The sequence below is a fragment of the Panthera leo genome, chromosome C1, assembly GCF_018350215.1.
Source record: "Panthera leo isolate Ple1 chromosome C1, P.leo_Ple1_pat1.1, whole genome shotgun sequence".
Taxonomy (NCBI): domain Eukaryota; kingdom Metazoa; phylum Chordata; class Mammalia; order Carnivora; family Felidae; genus Panthera; species Panthera leo.
In genome coordinates, this window is record NC_056686.1 from 109041313 (window position 1) to 109060754 (window position 19442).

The window sequence follows — 19442 nt, forward strand, 5'->3', positions numbered from 1 at the left end:
TTAATAGCTGACAACTTCCCTAATTTTTGTTCCTGCCTTCAATTTATGACCAACAAATCCCATAGGATGCTCTTCTCTTGGTTAGTCCACCTGAGCTTCTTCATGCCAGCAATCTCTAGTCAGGCAACACCTGAAGCCTTCCCTGTTTCCATTATAAAGTATTCCCACTCTGCCTGCCATTGATTGAGTCTCTGCCAGATGCAAGTGGAGGTGGCTAACTCCCTTGCTATGTAGCAAGCCTTGAATAAACACTCAGCTCTCATTTGGATGGTCTTCTTTGCTTTCAACAATGATTTTAAAGAACCACAGCCACAATGTTAATAATACATGTGATCTTAGTACACTCTGGGACTTGTGTTTTCCCATCCTGACTCTTAGCATCCTCTTAGTGGCCTGAAGCCTGGCTGGACAAGGAGAAGGAGTAGGAGACAATGCCCACTGTATCTAGAAATCTCTGCTGCAACTAAATGTTACTGTGTGAAAAATAGAGCCAGACAAACCTGAATAACCAGCTAGCCCTGGCACCTGCTAACTATGGACTTACACCTCTGAGCATGCATCTCCTCACTTATTCAAAGGAGAAGAGAATGACTTATTCTATAGGGCTGTTGGGAAGAATCAACACAGTCAAAAAATCAAGTGGTCATCAGTATGCTTGCCACAGCAGGTGCTTAAACAATGCTGTCCCTCTATAGTCTTCCCTTCCTAGAATATATCTGTAAATACAAAAATGTATATGTAAACAAGTACCTGATATGAGCTTGCTTTGTTATCATTTATTAATTTCAAATTAAAGGGCGACTTGCCATTCATGTGGCTCTTTTTTTATAGTTTTTATTATTTTTATTTGAGAGAGAGGGAGAGTGTACAAGTGGGGGGGAGGGGGAGAGAGAAAATCTTAGATAGGCTATGCACTCATTGTGGAGCCTGAAGTCGGGATCGATCACAAGACCCTGGGATTGAGACCAGAGCCAAAATCAAGAGTTGGACACTCAGCTGATTGAGCCACCCAAGCGTCCCTCATATGGCTCTTTAATACTATAGGGTCTTAACGTTAACACAATTTATTAACTCAAGACTGTTTCTACAAGACAGTTGGCTAGGTGTTCAAGGTGCACAGTGATGGGTAAGCCATGTCCCCTTCTTGTTCATGTAAGGGAGAAAAACTTTCCCCTTCTTGGCTTCTAGATTCTTTGGCTGATCTAATAATTAAATTGACATAAGACATATTGACAGAAAAAAAAATAGAATTTTCTATGTACAGGAGCTCCAAAGATATGAGGTTTTCAAAAAGTGAGGCAATTGAGGCTTATATGTCACCCTAAGCTGAGAGAAAGGGGTAGGGTTCTGGAACTCCCAGGGAAAGATCACAATTCACAGGAAGATGGGGAGAGCAAATGTTTGGTAAACAATTGTTTTCCATGCTATGCAGAGAAACTGATCTGATGTAAAAAATTATTTCTGGTAATAATTCTTTTCCTGATATAGTCCCACTATCTAAATTATTTTAAGCAGTTAAAGGGGAGGTAAGGAGCACACACACACACACACACACACGCACGCACACAAAAACCTCTTCCTGAGTCTCTTGGGACTGATTACCTTCAGCTCAAAATAATTGATATGCCAAAGTGGCACAGTTTGCATCCGCATATCCTGCCCCCCGAATTCACAATTTAACTGGGGAGAAAGTCATCACCTACACAAATAAAGAAGATGATGTCATAGGATAGGCCTAATTTGTGACAAAGGTGATGAGTGTTACTGTAGTTCACAGGAAGGGACACAGATTTGTTTGGTAACCTAACAGTGATGTGTGGCTGGATGGAGCTCTATCTGGGTGCTAAAGCACACATAGAATTGGCTAAAAGTTACAAGTACAGTTTTTTAAAAATCATTGTGAAAATAATTCATGCTTGTTATATATATCCAATGAAATTTTTGGAAGACACCAGAAAAGCAAGAAAAGAAATTACCTATAATCCACATTTTAGAGATAATCACTAGTAATATTTTGATATATTTACTCTCAGTCTTTCTTTGATATATATAATTTTTAAATTATGTGTTCAGCAGTTATAATTTTGTTAAATGAATAATATATAAGTATATAAAATAAACATATAAAAATAAATATACATTTTATTTTATAAGTATATAAAAATATATATATACACACATATATGTGGTTTCAGTATGATTTTCTCAAATAATTTATGATAGGCTTTATTTGCCCATATTATCAGAATCTCTTATATTTAGAAATTGAAAAGATGTGTAATATTCTTCTTCATTGTTAACATACCAAGTTATTATGTTCTTTGTGTCTTCTATTATTTATACTGTTCCCATATTTTCAATATTTTCATAAAGCTGGTAAATAAGGTGGTAATGTGTATCTTTGCACAAAAACTATTCCTCCGAAGTTTGGATGACATCTTTGGATTTCCCAAACATGAGATTCCTTGTTTGAAGGGCAAAATAATCTTCAAAGTGCTCAGTATGTCCTGGGAAATGTTTTTCACAGGTCAGGCATACCCTGTCTCACTGCAGAGTTTCAAGAGAAGGGGACCACAAGGGAGAGGGGAGGCCACCCTGATGCAGAAACAGCATGAATAAGTGGGTTTCTCAGGGGGATGAGGCGGGATCACCAGCAAGACCCAGCACAGTTCCGGGCACAGAGCATTTGCCCAGTAATTATCCGATGAATAAAGGAAAGCTGCAAAGCTGAAGAACTGTTGACATGTTAGGAAAGGTAGAATGGAATATTCTTTTGGAGGGGATGAAATTTTTGAACAATACCATGGAGAAGTTTGGAGTAGATCGTGACACACTTCAAATACCACAGCGGAGGGTTTGGACTTTAAATCCATACACCAAAGGGAGTCACAAAAGAAGTTTGCAAGGAAAACAATATGATGAGAGTAATGAATTTTGCAAATAACCCTCAGGGTAGCTGTGAGAGGGCTGGACAAGGTCAGCAGCAAGCCGATAAAGCTGTGGTTAGAGCTTGTATGACTCATGATTCTCCCTTAGGCTATGTCAATGATCTAGATGTAAAGTAAGAATATGAGTTGGGGATGGAAAAGAGGTTGTGAAGAAATAAACCTGGGATTGATAACTTATTGGACATGGGAAGGGATAGTGGGAGGAGCCTCAGCAACTTCATCCACAGTAGGGAATCCTTTCTGGATGAATGGCTGGTCCCAGAAGCAAGCTAGTTTGGAGCCCAGTGACAGTGACATTGATGTTACGTGGGCAGCTGGCATCTGGATCTCAAGAGAGATTAGAAATAGACCCAAGGATTTGGGGATCATCTAAGGAAGAGCTATAGGTGAATATCCAGAAAGTGACAGATTTCACTTAATAATGGATGCAGGAGAGCTGAGGTCTAATTACATTTGGGAATTTTTTTTTTTTAATGGATCAAAAGGAAACAAAAAGAAACAATGACATAAGTCATAGGATGTTTGCACAACTGATTATCATGAGGATAGTGACTGCCAACAAGAGGGTTTTATTTGCTACCGGTAAAGATTAAAGATATCTATCATAAAAAGAAAGACTAATGTAACCTAAAAACAAACCAACAAAAAGTCTTTCTCCTGCTAAAGCATCCCAAGCTATAAGAAATGCACTCCATTATGGTTTTCCATTCAGTGCCCACAAGCTGCCGTGTCAAACAAGATGGAGGACAGGAAGCAAAGTTTCCTCCAGGATCACTAACGATCTGTGGAGCCTAGGAGAACCCATCTAATCAGCAAGTCATCTGGAAATCTCAGAGGGAAACAGAGAACAAAGGACTAAAGCATTAAGAACTGAGAAAGGTTCAGAGGATAAATACACATATGGATCCTTGCCAGAGGTGTTTAGCAACCATGCCAGACTGTTGCAACGATTAGGCACTTGCATGACCCTACTGTAGGCATCACTGTGATGATTCTTCATGAGGGTATAGAGTACCAACTCTTTTGGGAGGTGCGGGGACCACCTTGGTACCACCTCAACACGGCCACAACTATATCTATATTCTCAGCTTCCTAATCTGGCCTCAGAAGGGCTGTTCAGCTCTCTTGGGAGGTCACCACCCTAATAGATGCCCTGATAGTGGATGGCTGCAGGGAGTTACAGAACACTCATGCACAATTCAGATGAGCACAGTGTGTCCTTACAGTGAAATAGAAAAATTACATAAAACTATGCATAAGCACAACAAACCAAGAATGTGCTCATGTCAGGAAGGGGCTTTGAGGGAGTCCAGGGCAAGTAAGGGCAGAGACAGTAACAGGCAACCTACTGAGAAATTGCTTGGGCCTAGGCCCCCCACTAGCCACTTCACATATGTCACCTCAATTGCTGCTCACAACAGCCCCACCATCTCCTTGAAAATGGAGACCCTGAAGCATTAAATAGATGGCCAGAGCATGGAGGTTGGGGAGTCCTGAATATCTATCCTCAGCCCTCTTCTGGCTACTACCCACACATTGCTCTTTCTGTGTGTGTATCCTAGACTATAGCAAAACTGGGAAGATAACTTGGTCAGTTTCCTTCCAACAGTATTCCAGTGTTTTAAAAGTTTATTTATTTATTTTGAGGGGGGGGGGGAGAGAGAGGACATGAGCAGGGAGAGTAAGAGAGAGAGAGGGAGAAAGAGACAGAGAGAGACAGAGACAGAGAGAGAGAGAGAGAGAGAGAGAGAGAATCCCAAATAGGCCATGCTGCCAGCACAGAGCCTAACTCTGGGCTCGAACTCACAAACAGCAAGATCATGACCTGGGTGGAAATCCAGAGTTGGGTTCAACTGACTGAGTCACCCAGGCACCCTTCCAATTTTTAATTTAAAGTCAACCTAGCATCAAGAGACTTGGCCTCAGCCCAGGCATTGCCCCTTACTCTGTGGTCTTGGAAAGTTCATTCTGTCCCTCAGGACACTGAGGGCGGGAGAAAAAAACCTGGTGGGAGGAAAGAGCCTGGCATCTGGTTCAAAGATGCAATGTGTAACAGGGTGTGGCCTTCACTCCTGCACCCTGGGATGTGAGTAAGGACCATGATCGCCTGGGTCTGGCACTTCCCTGGTCTGGACATGGGGCTAGAATGCCCATCTTCTGGAGCAGTGGTAGGGATCAAATGTGAAATACACATGTAAGTGGTTGATCAACTCTCAAGGGCTGTCCAGGGGTGAGGTGAATATGTTTCAGAATGGGTAATATGTTATACATATATCTCATCTTGGGCATACATGCATGCATGAGTTCCACCCAAAAATGGTACTTTCAGGGTGCCACACACTCATTACAATAACAGTCTGTCTTTGGGCCTTCCTGGATGTACAGGCCAACCAGGAAGTGAGGCCTCTGAGCTCAGTTTAATTCCCAAGGGATTAAAAGCCAGAGGCATAACAGTGGGAATCATGTAAGCACTCTCAGTGGGAGGGAGAGGGAATACAAAGAGAAGGAGCCAGGTTCTGGAGATAGCTGTGCCTACACAGATCTCTGCCACCTTACTGCCATAGCCAACAAATGACCAAGGGACCAAAACCTCTCTGGGCATCCTTTCTTCACTGGTACATGTGACAACAGCATCTTTATTGCAGGCTCACGTCAAAATCAATTTGGGTAGTGTTTCTAAATGCTTGATACAACACAGAGCCATGTAATAAACAGTGACTGATAATACCAGGAGGAGGGTTCTGATGCTTTCAATTCTTTTTTAAATTTTTTAACATTTATTTATTACTGTGAGACAGAGAGAGACAGAGCATGAGCAGAGGAGGGACCGAGAGACAGGGAGACACAGAATCTGCAACAGGCTCCAGGCTCTGAGCTGTGATCACAGAGCCCAACACAGGGCTTGAACTCACAAACCATGAGATCATGACCTGAGCTGAAGTCGGACACTTAACCAACAGAGCCACCCAGGCGCCCCCTGATGCTTTCAATCTTCCCACCAAAATCCCTGTCAGACAGTAGTCACCCCCCCAGTGACCCCTGGGGACTCAGCCTTATCTTTTCCTATGTCAGACCTGTTCTTGGGTTAAAGTTCAAAGGGGAAGAAAGATGCTAACATGTAGGTTACTGAACAATGGGTTTATTCCTTGGGGATGCCTTTAGAGCCAGATTAAAACGCACTGAAGGGAATGTTTTTCATTCCTTGATAACTAGACCTCCTATGTGACCAAATATCACAGTGTCCAGTTTAGGCAACTCCTCAGTGGCCAGACCTGGGTTGCTGAGACAATGATGTGAGATTATGTCAGTGAAAGCATTTCTCACAAGTGTTCCATGACTTTATTCAAATTTAAACAACAATGAGTTCTTTACAGTTGAATTGACTTTACTGAGAAGGTTACATGAAGGAAGCAGTGCTACCTTACTGTGTAACTAGATGGGACAGAAGTATCTATTCCATCCTTTTCATTATTTTTTGTTTTTATGAGTATAACATCTGTTTATTAAGTGTACATTCATTCATAGGGTTTCAGATTAAATTTCCATAAATGATTAACATTTTTTTTACAAATTTAGTTAAATTCCCTCACACATTTTATAGTATATTTGCAAATTGAGGATGTTACCAGAAAGGCACAAAACCTCCTCAAGGACACATAGATTTGGAATGAAAAAGAACTTGAACATTAGTTTATACCAACCTAGGAAGGCAAGTTATTCCATTATTTTTAGTGGAACATGAGAGAAGTTATGTAATTTGTCCAAGGCAATATAGCTAACAAATGACAGGGCCAGGATTCACATCACAATGGTGTCAAGCATTGGGCTACACTGCCTCTGAGTCAAGGCTGCCTGGAGGGTAAAGTGCACTCATCAACCCATTCCTTGATGGAATGTGGCTAGCTTTAAAAACCAGTGGAAAGTCCTTAAAATTCTCTCTCTCTCTCTCTCTCTCTCTCTCTCTCTCTCTCTCTCCCTCCCTCCCTCCTTCCCTCCCTCTCTCTGAAGTCAGCTGCAAGTCCAGAGTCAGTACCCAGTGGATGTTTTCTGGAATCTGCATACCCTGGAGAGCCGTCCTTTCTGCCCTGCACACATGTCCACCTCAGGCTCAGATTCCCTCCTTTCTTCATGGTCAGGAAAAGTCTGGCTATTTGTCACATCACACTGCTCAAGGAATCCTCTGTCCCTTGCTAGAAAATTTGGGATGAATTTCATAGCTCTGGGGCCTCTTGACACTGAATGATTTGAAGTTTAAAGCTCTGGTTAATGTCACTGAGTACAGCGTGAGAAAAGGTGATAGGGAATCAGGCAGGGGAGCAGAGACAAGTCGACTGAGAAATGGGCATGATCAATTATTTAAACTCTCTTTAAGCATGTGACTTGGCTTTGACTTGTAAGATGAGTATAATCTGTGAGAAACTCCAGGGCACACATGGCAGAGAATTTTTTTTCCAAAGTCGTTCAGATTTCCATATGTAAAAAATTAAGACATTTCTAAATGCTACGAGCAGGCAAGTGGGTGGCAGAGCTGGCAGCAGTGATGCTGTTAGTTTCCTCATGTATGAAATGGGCTAATGGTCCCCACCCACATATGCATCTTGAGGTGCAAGTGAGATGATGAAGGTCCAGAATATGGCAGACATAGACAACATTCAGTAGCTCTCCTTCACACAACTGACCTTTTCTCATCAATACCAATATTCCAGTTCTTAAGGTAGGTGCTGAGAAACCAAACATGGTTAAGAAAAGCTCCAACTTTCAAGCAACTTCTAACCCACAGTCCAGGAAAATGGGTGCTTGCATGCTGCAAGTTGTCCTAGGGTACAGAGATAGGCAAGGCTCTGAGCAGAGGAAACACCATGTTGGTGCACAATGCCTCCAGCACCACACGTGTGCTGAAGGTCACTGCAAAACCTGTGGATCTCACTGTTTTCCCTGGATTCTCCTTTAGGATCAGGAAGAGGCTGCCTGTGCAGACTGACTTAAAGGTGACCAGAAAGTCCACTCCTTAAAACTTCAGTATTCTCTCAGAATTCAAAAAAAAAAAAAAAAAAGGCTGACCAGTAGAAATGTATTCTCGGAGTGGGGGTTGGGTCCAGAAATATGAATAAGACTGTTTCTCTTTGGGGAAATGCCACTTTCCATATCAGTTATTATTAGCACCTTAGTGAAAATCAGTTAATCAAGGGTGTTCCATTGATAAGAAACTTTATCATAGTTTCAGTTTCACAAGCTCTGGGAAGCTCTCACTGACTAGTCTGTTTGGGAGGCTTCAAAGATTCATACTTACATCAGAAAGATTCATCATCCTCTTTGAAGAGCAGTCCCAGATCACGTGCCTCCATTTTTATAGCATGTATCCTCAGAATAGCTCATCAAGACAGACACAGCAGTGGTCATTTCAAATACAGTATAAATGATGCCCATAACAGTGGGGGCTCAAGGCTTCAGAGCCTCAAGTAAAAGTAAGAAAACAAGTAAGAGGCTTGTCAAACCCTAGAGGGAAGATAAATAAAGCTGCAAGATCTTGGTATACATTCAGATCTTTGACTGATTTGTAATCTTTCAGCTGACTGCTTAGGGAGCAGTGCGTGTGTATGTGTGTGTGTGTGTGTGTGTGTGTGTGTGTACTCATCTTACCAGATATATCAATGTCACTAGATACCAATGGTGATTATTGTCAAAAATAAATTATCTGAAAGAGAAGGAAATAGAAAATGACTCACAAATGAAATATAACTCATTTTGTATGTACTAAAATAAATATAATCTGTTCTGTTTTCAATTGAGTATCATCATTTGAACTATGTACTTTTTTGAAACATTTTATCTGAAATAAAAATAAATAAAGACATTGGCATAGCAAGCAATCTTTTTTCAGACAGGGTTTGGAGGGTTTGCTTTTTTGAAGAATTAGTGCAACAGTAATTTTTGATTTTTGTTTGCCAACTTGACATTTATATCATGGAGACTTAGAAAAGTAGGAATCAGACCACAGCCCTCCAAGGACACATCTACAACCTTTCCCTCTTGTGAGTGCCTGGCAGCTTGACTGATACTTCTCCCACACCTGCAGAAAGGGGTGATGCAGAAGAATCATGATCAGATGCTGACGAGGGAACTTGAATGACAAACCCTAGTCGGAGCTCATCTCTGTGCCCCACTGACAGATGTGAATATTTGGCAACACTCACTGAACACTAAGCCAGGAGCTGTGCTGGGCTCTAGGTATGCAGAAGCTGGAAATACAGGAAGCCCATGGCTGCTCAGGGGAGCTCAGGCTTACCTACATCCTTGACAGATACCATGTGGTTGTTCCTGCTACCCAATCCCCAGCCCTGGTGCCCCCTCTAATTTGCCTGGGCCCTAGTGGAAGTACAACCTTCCCTGTGGGGTCATCTGCACCCCATTTTGGCCTCAAGGCCTGTCCTCAGCCTCCCCATGGCCCTTGCAGAGACTGTTGCATGGAAGTTCTCTTTTTTTTCTCTATTTCCCACACAAAGCCAGACTCATCTCTGTACCTCCAGGGCTGGTACTTTTCTGACTAGCCAGCCAGGCTGGCCACACAGACCAAATCCCTGGGCTTGATTGTATGTAGAATCAGATTGTATCCTATGCTTTGCTTAGCCCAATTCCTCTGTCCTCCCACCCTACCTCAACCTCTAATCCTCTGCCTCACATTTTAATTTCACTAATAACCACGTTATACAGTACTTTATACTTTATAAAACACTGTGTGTTTTTCATTTGGTTTAATCTTCTAGATAATCTTGTGACTTCAATGCCCTAAGGGGAAGCTGAAGTCACTCTCAGGAGCTCAGGCTCTGGATGCCCATTTCACCATTCCTCCAACACGAGTGCCCAGTGCTGTCTCCCTGAGAGTCCTGTGCTCCCACTCTTGTCTGATTCCTGAGACCCAGCAACCACCAGGACACCTTTTCTATCACCTATGGGCCCCACACGATAACACTCCTGTCTTCTGCTGAAATCTTCTATGGGGACACCTACTGCTGTAATGGTGGCCTTTGAGACACATGTCGATCTCCAAACACACTCATATGCACATACACACATGCACAGGAACACATACACAGATACCACACATACCCACATTCATACCTAGATACACACATATATACATGCCCACACATACACACACACATGCATACCCATACATATATACAGCTAGACATACACACGCATGTCCATACACACAAACAGCCCCACACACATATACGCACATACATGTATACACACCCACAAATACATACAGATACACACACATCCCCAGTTCCTTGATTTTGATGTACCTGTGTCCAGCTCTCATAATGTACCAAGAACCTAGTATGGAGCCAAGAGTACAGTAGGTGCAAAGTGATGATCAAGTCCATTACATTTCATTTCCAGAACAGCCAAATTTCCAGGGCAGACTGTGCAGCTCAGTGGCCCACGCAGTGCTCACACATACACCTGCACAGGCCCACCTCCAATAAGACATGTTCATTCCTCTCATAGCCATCCTTCTGAGAAATCCTCCTGAAATTTCCCTTTGTGGCATTGCCTTTAACAGAAATTCAGGATCATAGTCAACAAAAAGGTATTGCTGTGTATCTAGGGGAAAAAATCAATCTGTTTTTTTTTTTTCATTTGCATGAGGCCTCTTTTTTATTTTATTTTAAATATAATTTATTGTCAGATTGTTTTCCATACAACACCCAGTGCTCATCCCAACAAGTGCCCTCCTCCATGCCCATTAGTCACTTTCTCCCCTCCCCCACCCCACATCAACCCTCAGTTTGTTCTCGGCCCTTAAGGGTCTCTTATGGTTTGCTTCCCTCCCTCTCTGTAACTTTTTTTTTTAATTGAAGCCATGGTGGATACATTTATCTAAACCCATACAATAGATGAACTCTAATATAAACTATGGACTCTAGGTGAAAATAATATGTCAATATAGGATAATCAGTTATAACAATGTCCCACTGTGATGGGATGTATTGATAATGGGGAGACTATGCATGTGTGAGGGGAGGAGGTACATGGGAAATCTTGTACCTTCCACTTAATTTTGAGGTAAAACAAAAACTGCTCTAAAACATAGTCTATTTAAAAAAATGTGATTGAAACCACAGCTGGAAAGGTACACAAATTATTCAGCTAGTACTAGAATTCATGTCAGCTGGTACTCTCTAGTTTATAAATAAGAAAACCTGTGCATGGAGGGTAACCCCTCTCCCCCCGCCGTGAAGCTAGGCACAACAAAGCCAAGGAAGGAGGTTGGCCTTGTGACATGAGGATGCTGAGACACAGTGAACTGGGGAAATCATTGTATCTCCTAGAAAAATGCTCTCACAGAGCTCAGAGTGGCATGAACAAGGATGTTCACTTCCATATCCTACAAACAACCTTCTTCAATGCTGGAGAGTAGTTAATGAAGTATGATTGCATACAGGGGAATACTATGCAACCATTATGAAGATATGTCTTAGAGTGATCTCCAACTGATTGTTGACAGAAATAAGCAATAGGTAGAATCATAAGTGAAGAAAGACCCTATTTGTAAATAACACACACAAATTGCATGTATATATTTAATGCCAATCCAGACCCCTTCAGGTAAATTTGCACTGAGAGTTTGTAGTGAAGAGGATAATTTTCACATTTTGTATGTGTTTTGAACTTTTAGAATTAGAATTCATTTACAATTTACTTCTGTAAATTATAAAAAGAAGAAATCATTTACTGTAGGTAAAAACTTCACAATGTCATAAATCAATATTTATAAGTTACCAGTTATTGAGTATCAATTGCATGTGAGGAATTGAATATGTTATTGCTTATTTTCATAATCAGGAAAAGTAAGAATTGACATCCCATTCCTCATGTGAGGAATCTGAGGCTCACAGAGGTTTGTTTAACCTCACAGGTTAAACAAATTTACCTGAGGTTATAAGGCTAGGATCACAATTCCAGGATGCTAGCTTTGTGGCCTGGGATTTGTACACCACATGCTGCCATTACTTAACAATATACATCTCTAAGGTGTGTAGATCTTGTCCTAAGCATCAAATCCTGATGCTCACAGTTAAGTATAAGGCTTCAAGATGGACACCAGAGGGCTGATCAATGTGAAGGTAGGACATCACCCAATATGAATCCTAGAGTCTTCCCATTTTTATTTTAGAAGCTCTACTCTAGTCTTTTCAGGCTTTTGGCTCTGTCAGGTAAGATCTTGTTATATACCCCTATACAGAAAGTTAAAAGAATGGTTTCAGTCATTGCCCAGGTTTAAAGGGACCGCTTTCTTATACCATACACAAAAATAAGTTCAAAATTGATTAAAGACCTGAATGTGAGACTTGAAACCATACAAATCCTAGAAGAGAACACAAGCAGTAATTCTTCTGATATCAGCCATAGCAAGTTCTTTCTACATATGTCTCCCAAGGCAAGGCAAACAAAAGCAAAAATAAACTATCGGACTACACCAAAATAAAAAGCTTCTGAACCGCTAAGGAAACAATTAATAAAAGTAAAAAGCAATCTACAGAATGGGAGAAGATATTTGCAAATGATATATCTGATAAAGGGTTAGTATCCAAAATACATAAAAAAATTATAAAACTCAATACCCAAAAATGAATAATCCAATTGAAAAATGAGCAGAAGATATGAATAGATATTTTCCAAAGAAGATATACATATTGCCAACAGATACATGAAAAGATGTTTAACATCACTCATCATCAGTGAAATACAAATCAAAACTATAATGGCATGTCACCTCACACCTGTTAGAATGGCTAAAATGAATAACACAAGAAACAACAGGTGTTGGCAAGGATGTGGAGAAAGAGGAGCCCTCATGTACTGTTGGTGGGAATGCAAACTTGTGCAGCCACTCTGGAGAACAGTATTGAGGTTCCTCAAAAAGTTAAAAACAGAATTACCCTATAATCCAGACATTGCACTGTTAGGTGTTTACCCAAAGAATACAAAAATAGTAAATCAAAAGGATATATTCCCTCCAATGTTCATAGCAGCGTTATCCACAACAGTCAAGTTTTAGAAAAAGCCCGAATGTCCATTAACTGATAAATGGATAAATAATATGTAGGGTGTGTGTCTGTGTGTGTGTGTACTTAAGTTTAGAGAACAACTAATAGTTACCAGAGAGGAGGCTGGTGGGGGATGGGTTAAATAGGTGATGGGGATTAAGGCGTGCACTTGCTGTGATGAGCACTGGATGTTTTATGGAAGTATTGAATCACTAAATTTTACACCCAAAACTAATATTGTATGTTCACTACACCCGAATTTAGATAAAAAGGGTCTAATGCAGAGAGTGCAGTATTTGTAAGATTTCTCCTCCCTCCAATCTGCCAATATTTACTAAATCCTTATATGTGGGGCACTATGCTAGGTAATGGGTCATATATAAATATAAATAGGCCTTACCTTTAAGGAGCTTAATGTGCATTGGGAAACAGTTTAAGTTTCTTTAATTTACAGATGTACTACTTCATGTATATATAAATGCAGCTATGTGTACACCAGGAACAGGGCCACATTAAAAGAGAAGGGACATTCTTGTCCTTTAGGAATTTAGGACAAAGCAGGAAGTGATTGAGCCTCTATAACATTAGATTTTTCATTACTTAGTGTCTCAGCAATTAGGACCACTAGTTTGTGAGAGATGCTTTGCTCAGTGCCCGAGAAACTGACATGTACTACACAGTCTTTGACTTCCAAGTGACCAGAGTCCAGTGGGGCAGGAGTGCCAGCTGGCAAAGGCAGCAGTTCTGTTCTTCCTCAGAGCTGAGGCAGGTGCTTCAGCTTCTGCTGGAGGAGAGCCCATGTGTGGGACAGATCACACACTATAAGGAAAGGCAGGACTTATGAGTGACAAATATACCACAGGCCACCTTCACCCCAAGTCAGCAGCCACTGGAGCTGGCATTCACCTTCCTCTTCCTCTTCTCAGGACTTATCCTGAACACCTGCCCCAATACTCCAAATATGGATCCCCCCCAGCCTGTTGCTCTTAGGGTTCAAATGATCTACATTCTGTCCAGGGGCTTTCCCTCCCTTCCGCTGAGGCAGGATCCAACATTCCTAAGTATTATCTTAACTACTCTTCTTAAGTACAGTTTGAAGTCTTTCTTCACCTGTGCAGTCTAGTTAGGCTCAATAAACAAAATGACCTCCTGGTCTGGCAGACACCAGGACATATTAGCTTTTCTCAGTCCTGAGAACTAGATCTACTATCAAATTTTCTCCACGGTAGAATTCCCTGTCAACTTCATCTCCACATTACATCCCTTCCAGTTCATTGCACACCTCATCTTTTGGATCCCCACATTTATCTGCCTGATCTATCATCATGATAGAATGTGATTCTTTACACAGACTGAACACCCAGTGTGAGGGGGGCCACTATGAATGCCTCATGGAATGCTTGCCCTCTTTTTAATGAACCCAGCTTCATAATGTTTAATAAGATTACTATCTTGCTATACAGAAGTCTTGTCAATGTGGAAAAATAGTCTTTGCTAACAGCATGAAATGTCTCAGATAACCAACATGAAGGATGCCATGTAACAAAGGCACAAAATAACAAAATAATCAGTTTTTCCACTCAGATGCTTTATGATATTTCTCACACTTTTATAAGAGCAGCAACATCCATAATAAATAATGTAGAGGCTTGGCATCCCCTGATCTCCCTGTCACCAGCCAGGACTGAACTGGGCAGTAAAAATGTTTCATTTGGGACACTCTGTACACAGCCATATATTTGTCAATGTTTTTATAACTCTGAGAACTCCATGAATATAAGGAGTCCTCTGTCTTATTACAGACTGAAGACATCAAAGTATATGTAAAAAGACAGGTCTGATGATGCTTTTATTCATTCCCTTATTGCAGTGGCAACATTTGTGCCACTATAGTTAAAGGTCCCCTGTCAATTTTATTGGGTACCAGTACCGCAGGAGTTTATAAATTGGCTATAAAAAAAGTTATTTTAGAATGAAACTAGTGCTAAGATACATGTTTCAAAATTGAATGTTTTCATTTGGCCTTTTGAAAAGTGACAATGTTTTGGGATTCCTAAAAAATATTTGGTTCATTAGATTATACTGTTACATTGTTCTAAACCATCTCTCCTTTACCAAAAATAAGGAATGAAATAGCAAAATCAACCCTCTCATTATCCCCTCCATGTAGATATGTTCTAAGTCACTCTTAGGAAAAAAATACTTAATCTTAGAATTGAGTGAGAACAGAAATGTTCTCATTCATTTCCTTGCTCTTGGTTGGATAAAAATATTACTTAGTCAAGTGAGGTGAAAATCTAGTTTTAAATCATTCAGAGAGAGAAAAAAAAACTTTACCCATCTTCTGTCAAAGTTCTAAATTTTCATACTTATTCTCAAGAAGTAATTAATCTCCTATTTAAACTTTGCCCATGTGATGGTCCTGTGGGCCCCACTTCATAATCCAGACAAGCAGAAGGCTCCCAGATGTGACTCTGAAACACCCAGTGCTCACTACCAGCTGGTACTGTCAGCCTTCCACATGTTTGGATGGAGGGATGGATGGATGGATGGATGGGTAAGGGAAGTGCTCAGAAGCTGGGGCTTTGAAGTAAGGGAGACAACTTGACTTTAGACAAGCCAAATTTCACCTCTGTGTGCTTAACACGCAGCCTCCTCCAGAAGACATGGCTTGTAATTCCTGCATCACAGACTAGCCAATTCAACAAGATAATGCATGCATGGGAAACACTAACACTGAGCCTGGCTCATCCCAGGCACTTTGGGGCATGTGGGCTGCTGTTAATCAATCACCATAATTATTGTTACTATGATGAATATGTTATATTCTACTTTTCTCTGGCCTAGACTTCAAAACTTCTATGCAAAGCATCTTGGTATTTTTATCTAGTAAAATCATTATCATTTCTGGTGATTTCATCTACTTTTCAAAACTTCTTCCTGGACTCCCTTTAAACACCCAAATTCTGGATTTCTGTCTTCCCTTGGTCAGATCAGTCCTCACTGAGTGAAGCTTCAGGTCCCCAGCAGACGTCTTTGGTGGTATGATAAGTCACAGCTTTCTGGGAAAAATCCATGAGTCAGCATCAAATTAGACTTACCTTAACTGTGTGTTTGTTGGGTACAAAGCCTGAGTTTCAGTTTAGGCCTTCAGGCCTATTTGGATTTCTCATGACCAGCCCAGAAAGCAAGGATGAAGCAAACTACATTCAAGTTTTGGAAGTCAGGTTGAAGGACAGACAAGACACGATTTTGCTACATGGGTTTTCGTGGACATAGTTGTTGCCACACTTGGCTTGGAAAGGTGATATTCTTTTGAAGAATACCCCTGTCTCCTAGATCACCTGCTATATAATGTAAGACCTTCATATGTTTCAGCCTTTATTTGGGACATATCTGTATGATAGATCCTAAATATATTATAAGGGTACTTTTAGGATTATATCTTCACCAAGAAAGTGGAAATATAAAAATGTTTAAAAATTTGATCAAATGTGGACAGACTTCTAAATTATTCAATGTGAGAGGGAGGGCCAAACAATTTGGCTTTAAAATCCATCCTTGTATAATTCTAAGCACATAGTATCTAATCAAACATTTTGATGAGTCAACCAGAGAATAAATGGCAAACTTCTTTCTGCCTCAGTTCTATGAATTAAATTTCAAGTCGAACATAATGCATTTCATTAGCCTCATACTTACCTTATCTTGTCCCAAACTCAGGGCCCCTGAATCTAGCCTCTTGGCATTTCCATACTCATCTATAGCTGTGTCTACCATGAAGCTGGGACTGAAAGTACTATTTCCTAGCAAAGCAGATGAAAAGGTAGTAGCCACTCTAATACCATCTTGAACATGGGCCAGCAGGTGAGGTCAGCTGGTACAATTAGGCTGAGTCCCTGCCCTCATGTGCCTAGATCCTGCAAGGGCAAGGGCAAGTCCTTCCCACCTCTGCAAGCAATGCTGCAAAAGAATTGGAAGACAAACCTGCCAGTTTACTCCACTCCAACCTCCAGGAATCTCTGAAACTTCTCTGTGGGGGCCAAGTTTATTTCACTCATCCCAGTACTCAGGATAATTCCTGTGCTTTAGGAAGGGCCTTCAGCTACCAAGATGCGACCTTTGCTTTTCTACGTTGATGTTTGGTTATTCTGTTGTGGGACATATGAGTAGACATGACAGAACAATGGGGATAAGGCTTGTGGATTTCATGCAAAAGTAAAATTGATCACTCTGCCATAAGAGATTTTGAGTCATCTTCTCTACTTAAAAACACTGTTATATAGATTCATTAGCTGTGAAAAATGTACCATGGTAATGTAAGATGTGAACAGTAGGGGGAACTTGGGTGGGGTATATAGAAATTGCAGTACCTTGGGCACCTAGGTGGCTCAGTCGGTTAAGCGGCCGACTTCGGCTCAGGTCATGATCTCGCGGTCCGTGAGTTCGAGTCCTGTGTCGGGCTCTGTGCTGACAGCTCAGAGCCTGGAGCCTGTTTCAGATTCTGTGTCTCCCTCTCTCTGACCCTCCCACGTTCATGCTCTGTCTCTCTCTGTCTCAAAAATAAATAAACATTAAAAAAATAAAAAAAAAAAGAAATTGCAGTCTTTGCACATTTTTTATAAATCTAAAATTATAAAATTTCTTTAAAAGTTTATTTAAAATAGTCTTAATTTATTTTCTCTTGGGATTTTTAATACATAGTTTTTCACATCAAAATTTGAATAATGTCACATATAAAATTTTGAGTCCTATACTAATGTAAACATTTCATGTTGTTATAAACTATTTGCAAATGTTATTGTTAATGGCTTGATCATAATTAAACAGATATATAATAGTTTAATTATACACTTCCCTAAGTTCAACACTTAAAAAAAACACTAGCAATAATTTCTGGGAGAGCTTTGGTTATATAGAGAGTCACTATGTACCAGAATCGTCTATTCCTTCCTTGCTACAGCTTTGAGGTGCATGACCTTTCTGGGTTAGTTTACTGACTAAATTTGTCTTTTTTTTTTTTACTGTTGGGGCTAATTTCTTAATAATGTTTGGATGAAAATTTCTGTGATCTGGCATCCCTCTGACAGCAGTACTCAGAAGTTTTTGTCTATCCCATAAACAAGGCATTCTTTTTTTACATCTGCTGTATTACCTCAATTAAGCCCAGACATGGTCCCAGATACTACATTGTCTCCTAATACAGTGGATCTGGAAATTGTCATCAGCATCCACAGACAGCTGAGAAAAGGAATCAGAGACCAAAGCTCTGCTGAGAGATGAGCTTGAGCCCCAAAACTCCAACCAGGTTATCTGTATGGCTCTTACAAATGGCTCTCACATGTAAGGAGGCCACTCACTGAGGTTTTGGTAACTGCCCACAGCAAAAACAGGATAAAATCAGTCTCCAAATCTCTGGAAAACCAGGTAAAAGATAAAAACAGCCAATGGCTGGACTCAAACCACAGGACTAATGCCACTGGACTTCAATTGGCATCAAGAGAGGACATGACATGTCACAGGAATACAGGTGATGTGCATCAGCCAGGCAACAGAAAAGTCCAGGAATATGACACTATCTCTCTTGTTGAGACACCTCCATAAAATTTTTTGGTCATTTGCTTGGTGATGAAAATCCCCTTTCCCCTTCCAAGGTAAGTATGCTGTCCTGACTACTGACAATTACCAGTGCCAAATTTGCTTTTATAAAAGGCCTGGCACGTTCTTTGCCCTAGTCTTAGGTGGAATTTTTTGAGTAATAAAAATTATAATTCCAGACTCCTCTTAAAAGTCCATTTTGTTTTCTGCTGATGCCTGACAATGGAGTCATGTGATTTGCCTCCTTAATTAGCTGACCCCCAGTTCACGCCCATCCCCAGAATCCTGAAAAAGTTTCATGGGTGTACCAGTGAGCTTTATTTCCTGATGCTCTTTTTTTTTCCCTCTGGCCATTCCAAATGTGTACAGGGTAGAGATTGTTCCCCATTCTGACTTATAATCTACTGTAACTGTTATCTGACAAGAGTCTTTTAAGTGGAATTGCTCTTGTTACTACTATAATAAAATCCATCGAGAAGATGAAAAGCCAGCCATTGTGGGTCCATCTCCTTTTCTTCTTAGGTGAGATTCTCACACATAGAATACAGCGTATTAACATTGCTAATGTTATCCCAGATTTGCAATTTCAGTAGCCAGGACAACTCTGAAACCCTGGGTGGAGAAGCTCGAAGCCAAAGCTGAGCTGCTCACTGTGCCAGGTCCCCTGTCTCCCAGGCAGGCAGCAGCTTGGTGGCCCTACAAGATGTGCTTTGCTTTCTTCAATACCTTGTAGACTACACTGAAGCCATACTAAGGTATTTCAAGGTGTTTGTGAACTTTCACGGGGATGTCTGAGGCTGGAGAAGGAGAAATCTATCAAAAAAAGGGGGGGCTGGGA